The 23,549-nt window shown below is 40.5% G+C and overlaps 1 long non-coding RNA gene and 1 pseudogene across 1 annotated transcript in view; one reads left to right on the top strand and one right to left on the bottom strand.

The window, feature by feature from the left end:
• Positions 1-5,639: 5,639 nt before the first annotated feature.
• On the top strand, positions 5,640-22,699 carry LOC128409083 (zinc finger protein 84-like; annotated as a pseudogene).
• LOC128409194 (uncharacterized) overlaps positions 21,498-23,549 on the bottom strand; it is a 26,735-nt gene continuing 24,683 nt past the window's right edge. Inside the window, exon 2 of the long non-coding RNA XR_008329201.1 lies at positions 21,498-21,561. This is a non-coding gene — a long non-coding RNA (uncharacterized LOC128409194). The remainder of the gene's footprint in view (positions 21,562-23,549) is intronic.

The following is a 23,549-nucleotide window of genomic DNA, read 5'->3' as shown; positions in this document are numbered from 1 at the left end:
TCGTGTGATGGGCCAATGGCCGTAATAAAGATCAATACAATACAATACAATACAGTCTCCTAGTGGTGATTCATCAGAAGATTTACTTATCCATCCGTCACTCCCGGTCACAGAGATCCATTAATCAGCAGTCTTATCTCTCGAACATTACTTGATATATGTGCTTCAGCTTCATTCCAATCCTATGTTTCCAATTATAATTCCAAGCTGAAGCTAACCAGCACGCGCTAATTGGAATCGGCATCAGGAAGATCTGACTTCACCGAGGGCTCGTGCCAAGTGTTAGGCACCCCCATCTCTCGGATCAGGGGGTGCATTGTGAACACCGCTGGCAAGGCAGCGCCCCCCCGTCTTCTGGGGGGGGGGTAGGAAGACTGCATACTTCCCATAGCAGCCCCTTAATTACCTCGTATGGGTCAGAGAGATGTTATTGTCGGCCATCTTCCAACGCGCCACCTGGTGGCCCCCAGGCAGGCAACGTCATAGTAGATCCTAAAATCTGGCATTCCAAACCCTCCTTTGTTTTTGGTTACTGTTAATAGTTTAAATTTAATTCTGTTTTTTTTTTTTTGCCCTGCCAAATGTATTTTGCCAAATACCTGTGCCATTTTTTAAAACAATTTAAGCCATTAAGAACCAGAATTGATTGAAAAAGGAACTGCATTTTTGGTAAAACTACCATCTTGATTGTAGAAATTTTCCCCACAACGTGAGTTTTAATTTACTCCAGATTTCTAAGTCTTTCTTAATATCGTTCCATACCTTAATATAAATGTCTTTCTATAAATTAATGTTTTTCATGGTTATCCAAATTCCTAAATACTTTGCTCTGTTAGTAATTTTAAGTCCTGTTTCTATTTCTAACTTTACTTTTTCTTGTATATCTAATTTTTTTACCAGGAGTTTTGTTTTTTCTTTATTAATTTTGAATCGTGAAAATTGTCCAAACGCCTTTCTTTTTCCTTTCCTTTCCTTTTCTTATAATATGTTTTATTGATTTTCTTTCTTACAACAAATATCCATCACCATCACTAAATCTTCCTATATCTCATCATAGTCTTTCAATTTTAACTTTCCTCCTTGTTCTGTTAGTAATTCTCTGTATGTTGGCCATATTCCTTTCATTGTTGACATGTTAAGTGATAGTGCTTCAATGGGTGATCGCCACCATGGAGTTTGGGGTTCCAATAATTCTTTGTATTTTCCCCATACCTTTATTAAAAACTTATTATAGTATTGTCGAGTCCTTTGTGTACTTTTGTTTTCCCATACCACAAATATGCATGCCAACCAAATATGCTGTCATGTCCTTCCAGTTCTATTGCCTCTCCTTTCTCCAATTTAATCCAATCCCGAATCCGAGTCAGACAAGCTGCTTCATAGTAAATTTTGAGGTCTGGAAGGGAAAAGCCTCCCCTTTCTTTTAAGTCTGAGTTTTGTATTTTATTCTTGGCCTTGTTTTTTCCAATATTACTACAATACTCTAGAGCAGCCTTTTTCAACCTGTGGGCCCCTATATGTTGCTGAACTACAACTCCCATCACCCCTAGCTAGCAAGGCTAGAGCTCGGGGATGATGGGAGTTGTAGTCCAACAACCTCTGGGGACCCACAGGTTGAGAACCGCTGCTCTAGAGGGTTTTCTGTTGTAAATATTAGATTGTCTGAAAAGGCTCTGACCTTATAGGCCCTTTGTGCAACTTTAATTCCTTCTATTCTAGGGTCTTCTCTTACTGCTTTCAAATACACTTCCAGAAGTGTGATAAAGAGGAGAGGAGAAAGAGGGCAGCCCTGTCTTGTTCCCTTAGAGATATTAAAAGCTTCTGATGTTTCACCATTTATAATTAGTCTGAACTTTTGGGAATTATAAATCGCTTTTATACCACTACATATTTTCTCACCCAAACTCATCATTTCCAAAGTTTTCTGCATGAATGCCCCTGAAGCATTATCCAATGCTTTCTCCGCATCCACCAAGATCAGGGCTGCCTTTTTATCTGGTCTCATTTCTAGGTATTCTATTGTATCTACTACCAATCTTACGTTGCTGTAAATTTGTCTTCCAGGTAGGAAGCCTGACTGATCTTTCTTTATTAATTTTGCCAGGATCTTTTTCAATTTATTGGCTAATTTTTTTGCAAATAATTTATAATCTGAATTTAGAAATGAGATTGGTCTATAATTTTTAATTTACTCTAAATTGGATCCATATTTCAGTATCAATGTAATTAGGGCCTCTTGCCATGATTCTGGCACTTGTCCTCCTTCTAAAATTTGGTTCATTATTTTTTCTAACACCGGTAATATGGTCTCTTCCATTTTTTTGTAATTCATTATAGAAATACCATCTGGACCAGGGACTTTACCATTCTTAGAAGTCACAATTCCTTCTTTTATTTCATTTATATTAATAGGGGTATTTAAGTATTTATTTCTCTTATTTTTGCCAGTCTATTGTTTATTTTAAAAAATCCTATTTTTTCGTCAAGTTCTTCCAGCTCACTTCCATTTGTGTTGTTGTTTTGCAGCAGATTTAGTTAATGTGAAAGCACAAAACAACCACAAAGAATCTTGAGGCAGGTTACACATTTATTCCAGTTCAGTCTTTGGTTATTGACATTTCTATCCCACAACCCTATCCACCTAGCAGACTGCCTCTCTCCCCTGCCCCTAAAAGCCCATCAGTAAAATTTTCTGCAGAGACACTGGGGATTGTTCCATGACAGTTGTCACTTCCTGACAATGCAGAAGGAGGCTACCTTGGTGCACCCAGAAGATACCAGATGTTGGTTGTAGTTACGTCTATACAAAGTGCATAGCCTTTGACCCTCCATAGAGAAATGGGGAGGAATGAGGAGCCTGAATAGCTGACTAGAAGGAAAGGTACCCTGGTAAGCTTCTGTCGATTCTTGAGGGGGCTTTGTATCATTTAACTTCAAAATGTGGGAAATGTTTGTGGGGCCTTCTCCTCCCCCTGTTGCTGCTGCTGAGTGGGGCCCTGGATATCTGCCCCAAACGTTTTCCTTGATGGTAGCAGGATGGGAGAAGTCAAGTGCCCAGAATCAAAAAGGAAAAGTATTTTCTGCATCTTTTCTTGAACAAAATGGGTATGTCTGAAACCTCAGACAAAGTCCATGTTGACAGTATCAAAACTGCTATTCATAACCCAGTTAATATATTTATTACTGCTGATATAAAGAGTCTATCCTTCAGAGAAATACAATATAATTCTGTCCCAAACAAACACTTTAACCAGATAAACTTGCCTTCTTGGAGGTGGGGCAAGATGCTGAGGGAATCTATTCTATCTGGGGGGGAGCTCAATGCACCCAGAAGATTCCAGTTGTGGGTTGTAGTTGCATCTATACAAAGTGCACAGCCTTTGCCCCTTCATAAAGAAAGAAATGGGGGGCCTATTTTCATTCAGTCTCCAGTGTGTCCATGGGTGGGTGTGTTTTAGGTTTCCTTTCCCCCCTTCCTTGCAGTCCTGACAAAATCCAAACCTCCATGCCAATGCTTTCAGCCCCAGAAGAGGAGCTCCCCTTGGTGTCAAGGGAGGGGGCGGTCCAAGGGAGCATCTGGAGCCCTGCCATTCCTTCTGGCGCTGGTCCCTTCCCTTCCTCTCTCTGCCATCCCAGGGCCACTCTTGACTCCCCAGCAGGAGACTGGATCTGTCTGTGATGGTGAGATGTCCTGGCTGGTTGAAGGACCACTTCCTGTTTCCTGGAGCTCCATCCTTTCTCATGCAAGGTGGAGTCATGAAGCAGGTGAAGATTGAGCACACCTAAGGGCAACATGGGGGGGTGTATTCTGCATAACCTTTCTCCCTCTGCTCCTTATCTGGATCAAAATGCCCAGCTAATCTGTCTAGCTGCTCCTGCTGCTGCTGCTGACTGTCACTGTTCCTGTGTCTCTGGAGTGTTTCTTTGAGGAGAATACAGGACACGGCAAAAGACATTGTGTGTAATGAGTGTGCAATAAGGTAGACAGAGGCTGAGCCCTCCCTGTAATCCAAACAGGGAGACTTCTGTCCAGGAGATTTCTGTATCAAAAATTCTTTGCTGAGGTGGAAGTGGGGACTAAGTGTTATGTATTGAAGTTCTCACCCTGGCCACCAGGGGTATTGTGTATATAGTTTTCACTCGGGTCCACGTCAGTCAATTTAGGCGGGAAACCCTGGGTTGTTGTTGTTACAGTGTTGACAGACGGCTGCCTATAAAAGCAGGCCAGCTGAGCTGTTTGCTGTTCAGTTCAGTTCCAGCTTACTATAAAGAACCACTTGGAGGAATCTCTGTGGCGTCTGCTATGTCCACCCACAATTTAATACTCAGTGAGATTGGAGTAGAACCACGTTTGCATGAACATGAGAAGGCAAAATATGTTCTCCATTTAAATATTTATTAAAATAATTTATTCAGTTACCCAGAAGAGTTATTAGGCTTTTTTGCTATAAGCTACTTCATACATTGTAAGAAGTGGGTCCTGAGACCCTTGATCCCCTTCTTTAAAATACCATCTGAAGAATCTTGGAGAAGCAAATAAAGAGTTTATTGAGGACAAATAGGTAAAGGTAAAGGGACCCCTGACCGTGAGGTCCTGTTGAGGATGACACTGGGGTTGCGGTGCTCATCTCACTTTACTGGCCGAGGGAGCCAGCGTACAGCTTCTGGTTCATGTGGCCAGCATGACTAAGCCGCTTCTGGCAAACCAGAGCAGTGCACGGAAACGCCATTTACCTTCCCGCTGGAGCGGTATGTAATAAAAAATTTTAAGGTCTTATATATATATAATAAATGTTCATAAATGTACCAACCAAGCACATACATAGATATGTGGACCACATGTCTGGAGCAGCACAGGAAAAGCAACAACATTCAAATTTCTGTTGCAGAGCGCCTTTTCTGTGATGTAGGTATGCTGTATGGAGGGGTGGTCTTGAGCTCCAGGGCAGGGAATTTAAAAGGGCTATATAAGGGCAGGCACACCTTTGTTCTGGGTCCTCCTCCTTTCTCCTCCATGTGAGGGGAGCACCCTGTTGCAACAGTTCAATAAAGATCAGGCTTACTAGCTGCTTTGCTTCTCAATATTCTCTGGTTGGCCTCTGTTATTTTCTCCTACTGATGGAGAACCGGCAAAGGACTCTATAAAGGCTCTTGTGTCCCCCATAAGGGAATAAGGGCAGATTTTGTTTACAACAGGTACCTATTTATCTTCTTGCACTTTGTGCTTTTGAATTGCTAGGTTGGCAGGAGCAGAGACAGAGCAACGGGAGCTCACCCCATTGCAGGGATTCAAACTGCCAACCTTCTGATTGGCAAGCCCTAGGCTCTGGGGTTTAAACCACAACTCCAGCCGCGTCCCTTATTGAGGACAATACCTTATTGCAAAAGCGGGGGTCCAAAGCAGGCACAGTCCAGCTGGAGCGAAGAATGAGCTTTTATTCCCTATGCACACGTTCCCTCCCTTGCCTTCCCATTGGTTGGGTGCTGCAAGGTTTTCCTTCCCCCAATTATCAAATAACAGGCAAGAGGCTGAAGGTGGAGAGAAACTTCTCCTTCCTTCTCAGAGCTGCCTCCACTTCCGGCTTCACCAGCAGAGATAAAATTGGAGCTTGCAAAGGAGGGGAGGGAGGGAGGCGGGAAGCGGGGCTGCGTCTTGAGGAGACGGAGGAGGGGGCTTCTTCCTAATCAAGCCTCCTAATTAAGCGCGTCACTCCCTGCCTCCCACGCGGGGGCTCCCATTCCCGCCCCCGCTGCCCAGGATTTCGGGTGAGTGCAAAGCCAGTGGCGGGGAAGGAGGGAAGGGGCTTTGCGAGGGGGTCCAGGATGAGAAGCCCCGGGACGGGATCCGGGCGGGGAGAAAAGAAGGCAGGAAAGGGAGCTGTTCTCTTAAAGGGGGCCTTGTAGGGGAGGGGGGGGGAGAAGCTTCCTCCTGCAGGGACCTGGTGCAAAGGGAGGAGGCGGGCGAGGGGAGAGGGGTGGGCATTGCTGGCCAGGATCGCCTTAATAGTATTAATTTAAATTTAGTATCTATACCCCAGCAGAAGACCCTTCGGAGAAGGACCTTATCTTTAGGCAACAGGCGAAAGCCTTGCTCTTCTCCCAGACGTTTGGCTCATTAAAAATCTATGGACTGCACACCCGCATGGGGGGGGGGGAGGAAGGGTTGTCGTTTCTATTTCTTGCTCTGCTATGCATCTCTGTGTTTTTCTCTTGTAAGCTACCCTGTGATCTATAAATAAAATTTATTATTATTATTATTATTATTATTATTATTATTATTATTTGGAGGAAGGGCAGTATAGAAATGTGAAGAATAGCTGTCAAAATAGGAAGCCCTCTTGCGGTCAAGGGGGAGGTTGGGACAGAGTCTCTGATCAGCATGCATAACAGGATGGGCTTAGGAGGGAATAATACTAATAAGAATAAGAATAAATAATTCATTACTTGCACCCTGCCCATCTGACTGTGTTGCCTCAGCCACTCTGGGCGGCTTCCAACAAAAACACCAAAAAATTTAAAACATTAAAAACTTTCCTATATAGGGCTGCTAGCAGAATACTTCCATTTTGTAGAAATGGCCTTTGAATTTAAAGAAATGCCCTCTTTAAGGATCCACGTGGTGTAAACGTGTATGTTGTCCTCTAGGTCCAAACACATAGTAAGAGCAAGCAGTGCTCCAAAGTGCTTCTCTTGTGAACTTGCCATCTAAGTTGTTTACTCCTGACCAAAACTCCTGTTTCCCAAAAGGACTGGAGGGGGGGGTCTCTCTCTCTTATTTTTTAAAACAATATTTATTAAAGTTTTAAAGGTTACAGAAAGAAAAAGTGAAAAACACCATATTAAACAAAAACAATACAACACATCACAATAAGGGGGTGGGAAAGGATGAGAAAAAGAAAAAAAAGAACAGAAAAAGAAAATCCATTAAAAAAAACAAAAAAAGATACAGCGAATCTTCCCATAACTTATCTTTCATTAGCTTATTTCCTTGACCTCCTCACACCTCCCTTTTTTGTATTCTAGTTCGATTATCTGTTTCAGCAAATCCTTTCCATCTTTTCAAATTTTTGTCCTGTAATTTATCTTCATATAATGTAACTTTACTTTCCCTCCTTTCACCAATTAACAGTCAGTTTTTTCCTAATCCTTTATAACATTTCTGCTAAAATCACATCATCATTCCAACATCCTTCTAACATTCATTAATTTTACAATGTTTCTGTAAATAGTCTTTAAATTTCTTCCAATCTTCCTCCACCGACTCTTCTCCCTGGTCTCGGATTCTGCCAGTCATTTCCACCAGTTCCATGTAGTCCATCACCTTCATCTGCCATTCTTCCCGGGTGGGTAGATCTTGTGTCTTCCAGTACTTTGCAATAAGTATTCTTGCTGCTGTTGTAGCATACATAAAGAAAGTTCTATCCTTCTTTGGCACCAATTGGCCGACCATGCCCAGGAGAAAGGCCTCTGGTTTCTTAAGAAAGATATATTTAAATACCTTTTTCATTTCATTATAGATCATCTCCCAGAAAGTCTTAATCCTTGGGCATGTCCACCATAGGTCAAAGAATGTACCTTCAGTCTCTTTACATTTCCAACATTTATTATTGGGCAAATGGTAGATTTTTGCAAGCTTGACTGGTGTCATGTACCACCTTTAGATAATTTTCATAATATTCTCTCTTAAGGCATTACATGCCGTGAACTTCATACCTGTGGTCCATAACTGTTCCCAGTCAGCCATCATAATATTATGTCCAACATCTTGTGCCCATTTAATCATAGCAGATTTCACCGTTTCATCCTGAGTATTCCATTTCAACAGCAAGTTATACATTCTTGACAAGTTCCTAATTTTAGGATCTAGCAGCTCTGTTTCCAATTTTGATTTTTCCACCTGGAAGCCAATTTTTTTGTCCAAGTTATATGCCTCCATTATCTGGTAATAATGAAGCCAATCTCGCACTCTATTTTTTAATTTTTCAAAACTCTGCAGTTTTAATCTGTCTTCCTCTTGTTCCAAAATTTCCCAATATTTCGGCCATTTGGCCTCCATATTGAACTTTTTCTGAGCCTTCGCTTCCATTGGTGACAACCACCTTGGGGTTTTATTTTCAAGCAAGTCCTTATATCTTATCCAAAAATTGAACAGTGCTTTTCTGACAATATGGTTTTTATACGCTTTATGTGCTTTGACCTTGTCGTACCACAGATATGCATGCCACCCAAATACATTGTTAAAACCTTCTAAATCCAGCACGTCAGTGTTTTCAAGAAGCATCCATTCTCTCAGCCAGCAAAAAGCGGCTGATTCATAATAAAGTTTTAAGTCTGGGAGGGCAAATCCACCTCTTTCTTTAGCATCAGTTAGTATCTTAAATTTTATTCGAGGCTTCTTGCCCTGCCAGACAAATCTAGAGATATCTCTCTGCCACTTCTTGAAACACTCCATTTTATCCAAAATTTGCAATGTTTGAAACAAAAACAGCATCCTTGGCAATACATTCATTTTTATCACAGCAATTCGGCCTAACGGTAGCTTCAGGTTTGACCATATTTCTAAATCCTTTTTCACTTCCATCCAACATTTTTCATAGTTATCCTTAAATAAATTCACATTCTTAGCGGTCATGTTAACCCCTAGGTATTTCACTTTCTTAGCCAGTGTTAATCCTGTCTCCTTCTGTTTTTTTTTTATAAATTTTTTTATTGCTTTTTTCCAGAATCTAAATCCATCATCAATAACACAACAAAAGCGGTTTTACAGAAAGAAAAAGAAATTAAACAAGAAAAAATTCATTTTTCGAAGTCTTTTTTTTTTTTTTCATCATCCACTGGACTTCCCCATCTCCTCCATCCCTGCATTCTTTATAATAAATATAAACAGCAAATTAATACCTTGTTTCCTGTGTTTTTGTATTTTCATCTAATTATTCACTCTGAAATTAAAACTTTTCTCGATCATTAACTTTGTTTCTATCAACTCCGAGTTTCAATACTGAAGCATATTTACCTCAAACCTTAGCAAATTTTTAACATTCATATATCTTATAATGTTTTTGTAAATAGTCCTTAAATTTTTTCCAATCCTCTTCCGCAGCCTCTTCTCCCAGGTCTCGGATTCTGCCAGTCATTTCGGCTAGTTGCATATAGTCCATCAGTTGTGTGTGCCATTCTTCCAGTGTGGGTAGCTCCTGTGCCTTCCAGTATTTAGCTATGAGAATTCTTGCTGCAGTCGTTGCATATAGAAAGAAGGTTCTGTCTTTCTTAGGTATCCTCTGGCCCACAATGCCCAAGAGGAAGGCCTCTGGTTTCTTCTGAAAGGTATACTTAAATACCTTTTTCAACTCGTTATAAATCATTTCCCAGAAGGCCTTCACCCTCGGGCATGTCCACCAGAGGTGGTAAAAAGTTCCTTCAGCCTCCTTACATTTCCAACATTTATTATCAGACAAATGGTATATCTTTGCAAGTTTGACTGGGGTCATGTACCACCTGTACATCATTTTCATAATATTTTCCTTTAAGGCACTACATGCCGTAAATTTCATACCGGTGGTCCATAACCTTTCCCAGTCCTCAAACATAATGTTGTATCCAATATCTTGTGCCCATTTTATCATGGCTGATTTGACTGTCTCATCTTGAGTATTCCATTTAAGCAGCAAGTTGTACATTCTTGAAAGCACTTTCGTCTTAGGTTCAAGTAATTCTAGTTCTAATTTTGATTTTTCCACCTGGAAACCAATTTTTTTATCTTTTTTAAAGATCTCTAAAATTTGGGCATAGTGAAACCAGTCTCGCACCTTCCCTTTCAATTTTTCAAAGCTCTGCAACCTCCAAGTGTCACCCACTCTTTCTATTATTTCACAGTATTTTGCCCAGCCACCCCCCATATTAAGTATTTTTGTGGCTTTAGCCTCCATCGGTGATAACCACCTCGGAGTCTTGTTTTCAAATAAGTCCTTGTATTTAGTCCAGACAGAAAACAGAGATTTCCTTACAATATGGTTTTTAAACAACTTATGAGACTTTACCTTGTCGTACCACAAATATGCATGCCACCCAAAAGCATTGTTGAACCCTTCCAGATCTAGGACATCAGTGTTTTCTAGCAAAAACCAATCTTTCAGCCAGCAGAGGGATGCAGCTTCATAATACAACCTTAAGTCCGGCAGGGCAAAACCCCCTCTTTCCTTTGCATCTGTTAATATTTTAAATTTTATTCGGGGCTTTTTGCCCTGCCAGACAAACTTCATAATGTCCCTCTGCCACTTTCCAAAACATTCCACTCTGTCCACGATCTGTAGGGTCTGGAACAGAAACAGCATTTTTGGCAATACATTCATCTTTACTGCTACAATTCTTCCCAACAAGGAAAGTTTCAATCTTGACCAGATTTCTAGATCCTTTTTAATTTCAGACCAACATTTTTCATAATTATCTTTAAACAGATTCAAATTTTTCCCAGTCAAGTTGACCCCCAGGTATTTCACTTTATTAACAACGTTTAGTTCTGTTTCCTTCTGAAACCCATCTATTTCTAAAGGTGTCAAGTTTTTTGCCAAAACCTTAGTTTTTTGTTTGTTTAACTTGAATCCCGCCACCCGACCAAATCCTGTCTCCTTCTGAAACCTCTCTCTCTCAGTCACTGTTAGATTTTTCTCTAAAACCTTAGTTTTCATCTTATTCAACTTAAATCCCGCTACTTGTCCAAATTCTTGGATCAGTTCCAGTACTCTCTTAGTACTAGATTCTGGCTCCTGTAATGTCAATACCAAATCATTGCCAAAGCTTTCAATTTGTACTGTTTAGCACCGACTTGTATACCTTTAACCATTTGGTCCCTTCTAATCATGTTTAAAAGAACCTCCAGGACCGATATAAAAAGCAATGGAGAGATTGGGCACTACATTATTCACAATTAATTTAGCCTTTTGTTCTGAGTAAATTGCACCTATATCATTGCCAAAACCTTGACCAACCCCCATCCCCTGTAAATTTTCTCTTCATAAAACTCCAAGAAATATTGTCAAAGGCTTTCTCCGCGTCCACAAATATCAAGACTGCTTTAGTATTAATATTCACTTGTAATTTTTCTAGAATATTAATTATGTTCCTCGTATTGTCAGACAAGTGTCTGCCCGGGAGAAAGCCAGCTTGATCTTTATGAATTTCTTCTACTAGTACCTTTTTTAATCTTTTAGCCAAAATGTCTGCAAAAATTTTATAATCCACATTAAGCAAAGATATGGGGCGGTAGTTCTTAAGCTGTGTCTTCTCAGCCTCTGTTTTCGGTATAAGTGTAATAATAAGCTTCCTTCCACGACTCTGGTGCCCTTTTCCCTTCCAATATTTCATTACAAACTTCCTTTAATGGCTGTACTAACCATTCTTTCAGGGATCTATAATATCTTGAAGTCAAACCATCCGGTCCTGGAGATTTGCCTAATTGCATATTCTGGATGGCCCCTTCTACCTCCTGCTCCGTTACTTTGCAGTTCAACATTAGCTTATTTTCTTGAGAGATTTTTTGTAGTCCATTTGTTTTCAAAAATAGGTCAATATCCATTTCTTTCTGCGTCTCCTGCGTATATAATTGTTTAAAGTACCTCTGGAAACACTTTCTGATCTCCACTGGATTCTGTATATTTTTTCCTTCCACTTCCAAGTTTGTAATGGTATTAAGTTTTTGTCTTTTTTCATTTGCCAAGCCAGCAGTTTTCCGCATTTATTTGCCGATGCGGAAATGTGGAGGGGGGGTCTCTCAACCACTTTTAACCCACCCCACTCCCACCGCATGGAAGGCAGAGGACGTGTTCATTCACAATCCCAGTAAACCATGAAGTGAACCAGGCGCTGCAGCTCCTTCCCCTCTCACTGGACTGCTGCAAGAAAAGGCAGCAGAGGAGGAAACGGATGGGTTTGAAGGCTCTTCCTGCCTCTCTCCCCTGAGCAACAAGAGCAAAGGATGTTTGCAGGGCTGGAGGCAGGGAGGGCAGAGGGAGCAGTGGGCGGATCCACTGCCTCTCCCAGGGGGTCCAGATGCAAGCAAGGGGCTTCCTTCTTCTCCATGCAAGGGCCACCCATGTATTCAGAGCAGTCCTTTGTAGATTAACTCTTAAGTTCCAAGGGATCTACTCTCAGGCCACTAATGTGTATACCATGCCAGCCTTAGGAAGGGAGGTGGCACAGGCAGGTGAAAGAAATTGCCAAAGGTGTTTGAAAATGGGTGGGGGCTCTTGGGAAGGGGGTGCCCAATTGGGGCTTCTCCAGGGGCAGCAGAATGTCTTGGGCAGGAGAATCCCTGCAGGGGCTCTCAGACTCCCTTGGCTTCTTCTTCTTCCCTCCCTCCCAGGAAGCTGCAACTTGCTCTGGCTTCTGCGCTCCTCAGGAAGCTGAACCTGCAAACCTAGCTGAGACTAAACCTGCAACCCTGGCCATGATGGAAGGAGGAAGATGGACGGTTGACCTGGTCAGGCTGTCTCCCGCATCCCTCCCCACAACCTCTGAGCATTCCCTCCCAGGACCCTTGGAGAAATCTGGTGAGTTCCAGGGGAGAGGAGATGGGGACAGGGACAGATGGATGGTGGAGGGAGAAAGGGGAAAAGATGGAGAGGAGACAAATTGATGGTAGCTCCTGACAGGAAGAAGGAAGGGGTGAGGCCTTCTCCGAAGCATCTCTTTGTTTCTTGAATCCCTTTCATAAAGTACAGTGGTACCTTGGGTTAAATACGCTTCAGGTTACAGACTCCGCTAACCCAAAAATAGTACCTCTGGTTAAGAACTTTGCTTCAGGATGAGAACACAAAACGCGTGGCAGCAGCGGGAGGCCCCATTAGCTAAAGTGGTGCTTCAGGTTAAGAACAGTTTCAGGTTAAGAACGGACCTCCGGAACGAATTGAGTATGTAACCAGAGGTACCACTGTAGTGGGGGCAGATTTTCTTCCTCCAGGATTTTAAATCTTAGGAGTTACAGTGGTACCTTGGTTCTCAAACATAATCGGTTCCGGAAGTCTTCCAAAACTAAAGCGTTCCAAAACCAAGGAGCATAAAATGAAAGCAATAAACAATGTTCTGTACCATAAAATAAATAAGACAGTATTTTAGATGATAGAAATTAAAATTAAAACAAAAAAACAAGCCACAGTCAAGAATGAAAAAGCCACACAAACAAAAATGCAAAAAATAGGAAACAACTAAAGCACCAAATGTCACCTCAGAACACTGCAACCAGAAACGGCTTGAATATTGATTGGGGGGGAGCTTAAATTAGCTGTGCAAGGGAACAAATGGGATGAAAAAAGCCTTGATTACGATGGAGACGACTTAAATTAGCTGCTCAAGGGTAAAACGGAATGAAAAAAAGCCCCAATTAGGATGGGGGGGCACTTAAATTTGCTGCGTAACAGTAAAAATGGAAGCTCAGGAGCACGTTCGGTTACCGCGGCAAACTTCAAAAACAGGAACACCTATTTTGGGGTTTGCAAATGATGAATCAACAGAAGCCTAGTCAATCTATGGACTTCCCTTTTTTTCAAATATTTTTATTGGTTTTTACAAATGCAAGTTTATATTAAAGACATTTATATAATCATTTCATGAGATTCTCTGAATCACATGACTTCACTCCATTCCTTTCATGGGTCCTTATATTACTGTATTTTTCGCTCCATAAGGCACACCGGACCTTAAGACGCACCTAGTTTTCAGAGGGGGAAAACAGGGAAAAAATATTCTGAATCAAATGTTGTACTAAACTATTTAATAAACTACTGGTATATCAGAGTGAGACTAAGAGGGACAGGAACTGTTTGTTTGTTTAGTGTGCAGGCTCAAGGAGCCAGCGGATCAGCTGAGATGCGGCGGATTTGCGTAATTTTCCCCTCTCCCTCATCCTCTGCCCTCCAGTCCCCAGCAGCCTTCCTTTTTTACCTCCAGATTTTCACTGCGCTCGTGGCTCAGAGCTCGAGATTGGGGTTTTTTTTGCTGCTGGTTGCTTAAATTTTATCCTTCCCGATCCAACCCCTCCTGTGTCCTGCCGTCCCTCTGCAGCCTCATTGCTCCATTCAGGGAGCGGGCGGACCTTCTGCTGGCTACACACCACTTTTAAAATTGCCTTCTGGCTTTGAATCACCTGCCTCCCTTTGCTATTTTACTCAAGGTATTTGCCCTGTGCCTGGGGTTTTTTTTTTCCATTTAACAGTTTGCAGCCTCTTCCTTCCGTTGCTTGTTTTGAGGCAGGATAGATTTGAGCAAGTGATCAGGACTTGGATTGCAGGGGATTCGCCATTAGCTGTGTAAAAGCGCTCCTCCTTGCAGCCTTCTACGTTGTTTGTACACGTGGCTACTGGTATCAGGTTCAGTTTGAGTAATAAGCAACCCCTGGCAGCAATAGAATGGAGCATAAAAAAGGAGTAGGGGCACTGGGACCCAGACAATGCTCAAATCTCTCCTGCCTCAAAACAAGCTGCAGAAGGAAAAAGCACGCTCCCGCTCCCCTGCCCCTCATCCCGTGCCCTCCCCAGCCTTTTTTTATACTTCCTGGTTTTCACTGCGCTCGTGGCTCTGAGCTTGTGGCTCCTTCCCGATCCAACCCCTCCTGTGCCCTGCCGTCCCTCTGCAGCCTCATCGCTCTTTTTAGGGAGCGCGTGGACCTTTGCTGGCTGAGGCTCGCTGTAAAGCAAGCAAAGCTAGAGCTGCGCAAAGCGGGACAGAAGCCCTTTAAGCGGCTCCCGCTTTGCTTGACTGACGGGAGCCATGGCTCCGGTCCAGTGCATTCGCTCCATAAGACGCACAGGCATTTCCCCTTTCTTTTTAGAAGGAAAAAAGTGCATCCTATGGAGCAAAAAATACGGGAATTTTTCCGAAACTACATACAGTGGTATCTCCGGCTGCAAACGGGATCCGTTCTGGAGCTCCAGACGAATCCCGAGGTTTTTGCAAACTGGAGGACCGCTTCTACACATGCATGCGGCACAACAGAATGCTTCTACGCGTGCGAGTGGCAAAACCCGGAAAAATACCAGAGGGTTACGTAACACGAGGTACCACTGTATAGATACATTCTCCACAGTCCTCATTTATCTAAATTGTCCATAAACTTATTTACAAATGATTCCTAAAGTCCAGGTAACGTTTTGATTTGCGTGCAGTAATTTCATAGGTAGATTATAATTTTCCCCCATTCTTTTTAAAAATCCTTGTTTTCTTGATTCCTGAGTCTCGTGGCTAATTTTACCATTTCGGCAGAGTCCAGCAGTTTGGGTTGCTATTCTTCCCTAGTTGGGATTATTGCATCTTTCCTTTTTCTTTTTTTAATAATTTTTATTCATTTTCCAAACAAATTTTATACAATCAACAAATTATTTTGCACTCATTCTTCAATTTTTGACTTCCCTCAGTTTCTCTGTCAATCTTTCGTAAAATTTCTATTTATTGACACATTTCTAAACATGATATTGCCTTTCCCAACTCCTTTTCCTCATACTCTCTTTTTTGCAATATTTCTTACTATCTCACAGAGTCTCTTCAAAACCAACAAGCGTTGTCTGTACATCACATATATTTTTCAGATATTCTGTAAATTTCCCCCAGTCCTCGATAAACTTTTGGTCTTTCTGATATCGAATCTTCCCAGTCAATTTGTCCAATTCTGCATATTCAGTCAATTTCCTTCTCCATTCTTCCACTGTTGGAATTTCTTCCTGTTTCCATCTTTGGGCCAGAAGTATCCTTGCGGCAGTCACTGCATATTGAAACAGTTTACAGTCTCTCTTATTAATTTCGTTTCCTACCATTCCTAATAGAAAGGCCTCTGGTTTTTTAACGAACGTATATTTCAACATCTTTTTCAATTCATTGTATATCATTTCCCAGAAGTCTTTCACCCTTTTACACTCCCACCACATATGATAGAAAGTACCTTCTTTTTCTTTACATTTCCAACACTTATTGCATGTTTTATACATTTTGGCCAGTTTAACTGGCGTTATATACCATCTGTAGAACATTTTCATTACATTTTCTTTCAACGCAGTACATGCCGTAAATTTTAACCTTTCATTCTATAATTTCATCCAATCATCATACTGTATATTATAACCAAAGTCTCTTGCCCAGTGTATCATTACTGCTTTTACCTCTTCATCTTTTGTATGCCACTCCAGCAACATTTTATACATTTTAGACAGATTTTTATACTCATTATTCAATACCTCCACTTGGAATTTTGATTCTTTACCTTCATACCCACACATTTTACAATGTTTCATTAATCTGAAAGTAATGTAACCAGTCGTAAACAGATTCTTTCACCTCTTCATAAGTTTTCATTTTCCATTTACCCCCTCTCTTGTTACCAATTCTCCATATGTTATCCACCTCCCCCTCATATTAATTTTTTTCACACTCATCACTTCTAATGGTGAAATCCAATGGGGGAGTCTAGGTTCCAACAAGTTTTTATACCTCTCCCACACCTCTATCAATGATCTTCGGAAGATGTGGTTTTCGAAACCTTTGTGAATTTTTTTCTTCTCATACCATAGATAAGCATGCCAACCAAATCAGTTATCAAATCCTTCTAAATCTAACAGCTCTCCATTCTCTAATTTAATCCATTCCTTTATCCAACAGAGGCATGATGCTTCATAATATAATTTCAAATCTGGCAGGGCGAAGCCACCTCTTTCTTTTGCATCTGTTAATAACTTAAACTGAATCCTTGGCTTCTTACCCTGCCAGATATATCTTGAAATTATTTTTTGCCATTCTTTAAAAATTGATGCCCCCTTGATTATCGGCAGTGATTGGAAAAGGAATAACATCTTTGGTAGCACACTCATTTTTATCGTAGATCTTCTCCCCCAAAAGGACAATTTCAGTCTTCCCCACACCTCCAAATCCCTTTTTATTTGATTCCACATAGGTAAATAATTGTTTTGAAACAAATCAATGTTCTTGGGGGTTAACCATATTCCTAAATACTTCACTTTGTTCACCACTTCTATCTCTGTCCTTTGTTGTATTTCCTCAATTAATTCTTGATTCATGTTTTTAGCCATAATTTTCGTCTTTTTTTTTTGTCCCCTTCTCTTTGTGCCCCCCATCTTTCCCAACATTAGGGTCTTTTCCAGGGAGTCTTCTCTTCTCATGAGGTGGCCAAAGTATTGGAGCCTCAGCTTCAGGATCTGTCCTTCCAGTGAGCACTCAGGGCTAATTTCCTTAAAAATGGAGAGGTTTGATCTGCTTGCAGTCCATGGGACTCTCAAGAGTCTCCTCCAGCACCATAGTTCAAAAGCGTCAATTCTTCAGCTTTCACTTCCATACATCACTACTGGGAAAACCATAACTTTTACTGTACGGACCTTTGCTAGCAAGGTGATGTCTGTACTTTTTCATTATATACCATTTCCCAAAATGATACTGTTATCTTACATGACCACCACATATAGCAAAAGGTACCCACTTCTTCTTTACATTTCCAGCAGATATTTGAACTTACTCTATACGTTTTAGATAACTTACTAGAAGCCAAATACCACCAGTACATAATTTTCATGTAGTATGTTATGTCCTAAGTCCCTTTCCCATTTAGTCATAACTGATTTGACCTGTTCATCCTTTGTATACCGTTCTAGGAGCAAGTTATACATTTTAGACAGATCTTTTTATGTTACTTCCTAAGAGTTCTTTTTGAAATTGTGATGTCTCATAATTAAACCTTTCTTTTTGTCTCTCTTAAAGATATCGTTTAGTTGATGGTACTGTAACCAGTCAGTTACAGCTTCCCTTATCTCTTCAAAATCTTTTAATTTCAGTTGGTTTTCAACTTCAGTTAACAGCTCTCTATAAGACGGCCAATTACTTCTCATATTCAATTTTTTTCAGAGATATTGCTTCCAAGGGAGAAAGCCACCAGGGTTTTTTACTCAAGCAAATTTTTATACTTCTCCCATACCCTACAAATTGGTTTTCTTACTATATGATTCTGAAAAGCTCTATGCACCTTGGCCTTTTCCTACCATAAATATGCATCCTATCCATTATTTGTGTCCTTCCAGATCTAAAATACAGTACCTGTGTTTTCAAATGTAATCCATTCCCAGTTCTAGTTTCAAACCCGGCAGGGCGAAACCTCCTCTCTCTCTTACATCTGTTAATAATTTATTTTTTATACTTGGTTTCTTCCCTTGTCAAATAAACCTAGATATATCTTCTTGCTATTTTTCAAAGCATCCTGCGTTGCCTATTGCCTGGACTGACTGGAATAAAAATAACATTTTTGGCAATACATTCATTTTTATTATTGATATTCTTCCCCAAAATGATAAATTCATTCTTCCCCATATCTCTAAAGCTCTTTTTATTTCTTTCCACTCATTCTTGTAATTGTCTTTAAAAATATTAATATTCTTAGCTGTCAGACAAATCTATCAGTATTTGACTTTTTATGTATAACTAACTCTGTTTTCTGTTGTAATTCCTTTTGGTCTTGCTCCATTGTGTTTTTTACCAAAAACTTAGTCTTATTCTTGTTTAGTTTAAAGCCTCCGGCCTGCCCGAAGTCCCTTATCTTTTCTACCACATTCGGTGGAGTATTTTTGGGATCCTTCACTGTAATTACAAGGTGAACTGTAAAAGCTTTTAATTTATATGCTTTATTTTCTACTGTTATTCCTCTAATTAATTTCTCCGCTTTTTCTCTCTCGCCAGGGCCTCTAATACCAAAATAAATAATAATGGTGATAGGGGATATCCTTGTCTTGTCCCCTTCGTTATTTTACACTTTTCTGTTATAACCTTATTAACAATCAGCATAGCCTGTTGGTAAAAATAAATTGCATCAATTCCTCTCCAAAATGCTTCCCCAAGATTCATTTTTTCTTTTATCTTTTTCATAAAAGCCCATGAAACATTATCAAAAGCCTTTTCAGCATCTATAAACATTAAGGCCGCTTTTTTTTCATTTCTTACTTTCAAATATTCAATAATATCAGTTATATTCCTTATATTCTCCTTCATCTGACGTCCTGGTAGACAGCAGGCCTGATTGTGATGATTTTTTTCTGCTAAAACACCTTTCAATCTATTGTCCAAAATACGATCAATACTCTAAATGGAGTATTTTTCTCGCCTTTTAGTTCAAGAATTATTGAGTTGTGGTCCGAAAGCGTTCTTGGTTGTATTTCTGCTTTTTGAATCTATGTAATTCCATCCTACAGGAATGATGGCCAACAACTTGGATAGCTTGAAAAAAGAGGATTAGACTGAAAGCACAGGAAGGCAGAGGGTTCCTGTACTCAGATCCTGCTTGCTGGTTTCCCACAGGCATTTAGTTGGCCACTGTGAGAACAGGATGCTGGACTAGGTGGGCCTTTGCCCAATCGAGCAGGCTCTTCTTATGTTCTAATACAGACATCCCCAAATTTGGCCCTCCAGATGTTTTGGGACTACAACTCCCATCATCCCTAGCTAACAGGACCAGTGGTCTGGGAAGATGTGAATTGTAGTCCCAAAACATCTGGAGGGCCAAGTTTGGGGATTCAAATATATTGCAATATTTTTACAGTTACATGTGGCATAGTAACATGAAAGTTTTACTTCCTAGTCATAGGAGAGACTGTTACTCGATCCAGTGATCATTTCCTCCCTGGGAAAAGAGAAATACCGAGATGTGTCTAAGAAGCCAGTTCCACCATAAATTATAAAATAATGCAGTTTATTAAGTGTGAATGGAGTGATCATGTGTTGTTCTTGCAATTATCTCACCTGCATTCCTAAAACTTTGGAACATAGAGAGGACAATGGAGAAATGAGACAGTGTTAAAATAGGAGAAGGTGCATATTAGGATTGACATGTGTTCAGTTCCTTTCTTGTCTTTCTTGTAAGTCTTAACAGGATTCTCACCGCCCCGACCCAACTCCCAAACAGGTGAGGAAGATGATTGCCAGAATTCTATGGAGCCATCTGTGAATTCATTGGGAAGAAAAAAGAAACAGTTTAAATGCATGGAATGTGGGATGTGTTTTAGTCACAGTGGAAGACTGAGGACACATCAACGAATTCACATAGAGGAGAAACCATTTAAATGTACTGACAATCGAAAAAGCTTCAGGGAAAATGGAACTCTTAGAAAACACCAAGGAACTCACACAGGAGGAAAACCATTTGAATGTACTGAATGTGGAAAGTGCTTCAGTAGATATGGAACACTTAGAATACACCAACGAACTCACACAGAGGAGAAACCATTTAATTGTATTGAATGTGGAAACAGCTTCAGTCAAAATGGAAACCTTAGAAGACATCAACTAACTCACACAGGGGGGAAACCATTTGAATGTACTGAATGTGGAAAGTGCTTCAGTCGATATGGAACACTTAGAATACACCAACGAACTCACACGGGGGAGAAACCATTTGGATGTATTGAATGTGGAAAGAGCTTCAGTCAATATGGAACACTTAGAATACACCAACGAACTCACACGGGGGAGAAACCATTGAAATGTATTGAATGTGGAAAGGGCTTCAGTGAAAGTGGAGCACTTAGAAGACATCTACAAACTCACATAGAGGAGAAACCATTTAAATGTATTGCATGTGGAAAGGGCTTCAGTAAAAGTGGAGACCTTAGAATACACCAAGGAACTCACATGGGGGAGAAACCATTTAAATGTATTGAATGTGGAAAGAGGTTCTGTAGAAGTGGAACACTTAGATGACATCAACGAACTCACACAGAGGAGAAACAATTTAAATGTATTGAATGTGGAAAGAGCTTCAGTAGAAGTGAACACCTTAGAAGACATCAACTAACTCACACGGGGGAGAAACCATTTAAATGTATTGAATGTGGAAACAGCTTCAGTCAAAGTGGAGCACTTAGAATACATCAACTAACTCACACAGAGGAGAAACCATTTAAATGTATTGAATGTGGAAAGAGCTTCAGTAGAAGTGGACACCTTAGAATACACCAACGAACTCACACGGGGGAAAAACCATTTGCATGTATTGAATGTGGAAAGAGCTTCAGTTTTAGTGGACACCTTAGAAGACACCAACGAACTCACACGGGGGAGAAACCATTTGCATGTATTGAATGTGGAAAGAGCTTCAGTCAATATGGAACACTTAGAATACACCAACGAACTCACACGGGGGAGAAACCACTGAAATGTATTGAATGTGGAAAGGGCTTCAGTGAAAGTGGAGCACTTAGAAGACATCTACAAACTCACATAGAGGAGAAACCATTTAAATGTATTGCATGTGGAAAGGGCTTCAGTAAAAGTGGAGACCTTAGAATACACCAAGGAACTCACATGGGGGAGAAACCATTTAAATGTATTGAATGTGGAAAGAGGTTCTGTAGAAGTGGAACACTTAGATGACATCAACGAACTCACACAGAGGAGAAACAATTTAAATGTATTGAATGTGGAAAGAGCTTCAGTAGAAGTGAACACCTTAGAAGACATCAACTAACTCACACGGGGGAGAAACCATTTAAATGTATTGAATGTGGAAACAGCTTCAGTCAAAGTGGAGCACTTAGAATACATCAACTAACTCACACAGAGGAGAAACCATTTAAATGTATTGAATGTGGAAAGAGCTTCAGTAGAAGTGGACACCTTAGAATACACCAACGAACTCACACGGGGGAAAAACCATTTGCATGTATTGAATGTGGAAACAGCTTCAGTCAAAATAGATACCTTAGAATACATCAACGAACTCACACAGGGGAGAAACCATTTAAATGTATTGAATGTGGAAAGAGCTTCAGTTTTAGTGGACACCTTAGAAGACACCAACGAACTCACACGGGGGAGAAACCATTTGCATGTATTGAATGTGGAAAGAGCTTCAGTCAACATGGATACCTTAGACTACATCAGCGAACTCACACAGGGGAGAAACCATTTAAATGTATTGAATGTGGAAAGAGCTTCAGTTTTAGTGGACACCTTAGAAGACACCAACGAACTCACACGGGGGAGAAACCATTTGCATGTATTGAATGTGGAAAGAGCTTCAGTCAACATGGATACCTTAGACTACATCAGCGAACTCACACAGGGGAGAAACCATTTAAATGTATTGAATGTGGAAAGAGGTTCTGTAGAAGTGGAACACTTAGATGACATCAACGAACTCACACGGGGGAGAAACCATTTAAATGTATTGAATGTGGAAAGAGCTTCAGTAGAAGTGAACACCTTAGAAGACATCAACTAACTCACACGGGGGAGAAACCATTTAAATGTATTGAATGTGGAAACAGCTTCAGTAGAAGTGGACACCTTAGAATACACCAACGAACTCACACGGGGGAAAAACCATTTGCATGTATTGAATGTGGAAACAGCTTCAGTCAAAATAGATACCTTAGAATACATCAACGAACTCACACAGGGGAGAAACCATTTAAATGTATTGAATGTGGAAAGAGCTTCAATTTTAGTGGACACCTTAGAAGACACCAACGAACTCACACGGGGGAGAAACCATTTGCATGTATTGAATGTGGAAAGAGCTTCAGTCAACATGGATACCTTAGACTACATCAGCGAACTCACACAGGGGAGAAACCATTTAAATGTATTGAATGTGGAAAGGGCTTCAGTAGAAGTGGACACCTTAGAATACATCAACGAACTCACAGGGGGTAGAAACCATTTAAATGTATGCTGCTGAAATGGAACACACAAGCTGAAACGGTTAAATCAACTATGATTAAATGGGCTCAGGACATTGGTCATAACATCATGTTTGCTGACTGGGAAAAGTTGTGGACCACCGGGTTGAAGTTTACGGCGTGTAACGCCTTAAGAGAAAATATAATGAAAATGATTTATAGGTGGTACATAACCCCAGTCAAGCTCGCAAAAATCTACCATTTGCCTGATAATAAATGTTGGAAATGTAAAGAAAAGGAAGGTACTTTTTTTCACCTCTGGTGGACGTGCCCGAAGATTAAGGCATTCTGGGAAATGATCTATAATGAACTGAAAAAGGTATTTAAATATACTTTCACCAAGAAACCAGAGGCCTTTCTCTTGGGTATTGTCGGCCAGGGGGTGCTAAAGAAAGATATAACCTTTTTTATGTACGCCACAACAGCAGCCAGAATACTCATTGCAAAGTACTGGAAGACACAGGATCTACCCACACTGGAAGAATGGCAGATGAAGGTGATGGACTATATGAGCTTGGCAGAGATGACGAGCAGAATCCGAGACCAGGGAAGAGAAGCGGCGGAAGAAGAATGGAAAAAGTTCAAGGACTATTTAAAGAAACATTACAAAATTAATGACAGTTAGAATGATGCTGGATCAAAATAAATGGTTACTATTAGTAATGGTTATGACAAAGAGAATAAGGGTGATTAGTATAAATTTATAATAAAATAAGGCAAGATTTCGCTGAATAACTGTAAGAATTTGGAATACAGAAACGGGAAGTAAGAGGAGGTTGTGGAAGTAAGGTTTAGAAATTGGGTTATGAAATGGTACTTGTTTTATGTTTTATTATT

Source organism: Podarcis raffonei, chromosome 2 (assembly GCF_027172205.1).
Source record: "Podarcis raffonei isolate rPodRaf1 chromosome 2, rPodRaf1.pri, whole genome shotgun sequence".
Taxonomy (NCBI): domain Eukaryota; kingdom Metazoa; phylum Chordata; class Lepidosauria; order Squamata; family Lacertidae; genus Podarcis; species Podarcis raffonei.
This window is presented reverse-complemented; position numbering and strand designations above follow the sequence as displayed.